Genomic DNA, 1556 nt, shown 5'->3' with positions numbered 1-1556 from the left:
CCATTGGGGCCTGAATTGTAGACAGTCCTATTTCCTCCTGGGCTAATGTATACATCGTGAGCAGATCTGCTAAGTTTACAGACAAGGCAGTTCAGCTAAGAACTCTTATCAGATGGTGTTAATATTTTACTCATACGCTGCCCGGAGGCCTCTGTGAGGGAGATGGGCGGTTTCTAAATGTGATAAATAAAATTAAAATAAAACTGATCGGAGTATCATGTAAAAATGGTTAAGTCGCTTTGTAGAGTGAGATGGGCAGCATTTAAATTATATTAAATTAAACTACTATGCTTGAATGTTGATTCTTTGTGTTTAGCACATATTTTATCATTGTGTTTTCTTTTACCTATTTTAACTTTTTTTTTTTACCTATTTTAACTTGGAAACCTAACTTGTATTTAATCTTTATTTTTATTTTTTTAACTGGTCATAAAATTAATCAATCAATAAATTATCTACCTAGCTACCTGCCTATCTTCCCTGTAAACTTCCTCTTCAGTACATCAAGAATAGCAATTTTGGAACATTTCAGTTCTTCCCCAAATTCTCTGTGAATTTAACAAAAACAACACTGAAGAAGAGCAGCAACTGCACAATGCTGTGTTATTTTGAGATTTCCCAGGCTTCTGTAACAGCTCTGGAGTCTTTGCTTATTTTTTTCTTAGAAATTGAAGGAATGTGTCACTCTTTCCCTGAATTTATCTGGTGCGTTTCAGGTAAAAGAGCCAGATTGCAATTTTTATTACAAGTTGGATTAAAATGAGCCTTAAGAATAAATTGACAAATGCTTCAATTTTCACCTTTAAATAAGTCACAATAAAAGTAATTGCTTCTTCACAACCTTTTTTTTTTAAAAATCTTCCATGAAAGCTTCCAAGAACAAGTAACATGCTAAATAATAATAATAATAATAATAATAATAATAATAATAATAATAATAATAATAATTATTATTATTATTATTATTATTATTATTATTATTATTATTATTATTATAATTTCAGGGAAACAGCATCAATATACATTCAGCAGACTGGACTTGCTGGGGGGGGAGTGGCGTTACACAAAAGGCAATGACCTTACCTGAAGCTGCCGTAAACAATGAGAAGAATGGAAATTAGGAACGTGGATACTTGACTAGAGTCCACAAGGGAGTAAGCCCTGGAAGGCAAGAGAGAAACAGCGTATTATAACAATGAACCAGTCCAATTTAAAATTTGATCATTCCAAAATTGGGCACAAGGTTTATCTAAAATTCAGAATAAGCCTAAAAGCACCTGTCTCAATGTCCAACTTGTCTGTTTGCTCACCTACTCAACATTCACCCATTTACAGGACCCCGTGACCCCAAAGGCGGGCATTCTGGGAGAACTAAGCGCCCTATTGCTGGAACAGATGGGCTACAAGGATGATCACATTCCAGGACAACGGCAGGGGCTGCAAAGGCTTCACCTTTGTCTGTTGAAGCCGAGACTCAACACTGCAGATGCTGTCATTTGAAATCCTACACCAAATACAACGCTACAAAAGTGACCTAAATGGCCTTTTCCCAGCTT

At 35.3% G+C, this 1556-nt stretch overlaps 1 protein-coding gene across 1 annotated transcript in view; it reads right to left on the bottom strand.

The window, feature by feature from the left end:
- Positions 1-1157, bottom strand: part of SPPL3 (signal peptide peptidase like 3) — a 25542-nt gene extending 24385 nt beyond the window's left edge. Inside the window, exon 1 of the mRNA XM_015823032.2 lies at positions 1084-1157. The gene's annotated coding sequence lies outside the window, so the exon portion shown is untranslated. The remainder of the gene's footprint in view (positions 1-1083) is intronic.
- Between the last annotated feature and the right edge of the window lie 399 nt (positions 1158-1556).

The sequence above is a fragment of the Protobothrops mucrosquamatus genome, unplaced genomic scaffold (assembly GCF_001527695.2).
Source record: "Protobothrops mucrosquamatus isolate PMUCROS unplaced genomic scaffold, P.Mucros_1.0 scaffold1749, whole genome shotgun sequence".
In the NCBI taxonomy this organism is placed as follows: Eukaryota; Metazoa; Chordata; class Lepidosauria; order Squamata; family Viperidae; genus Protobothrops; species Protobothrops mucrosquamatus.
Note: the sequence above shows the minus strand (reverse complement) of the source record. Positions and strands in the feature narration are given on the sequence as shown.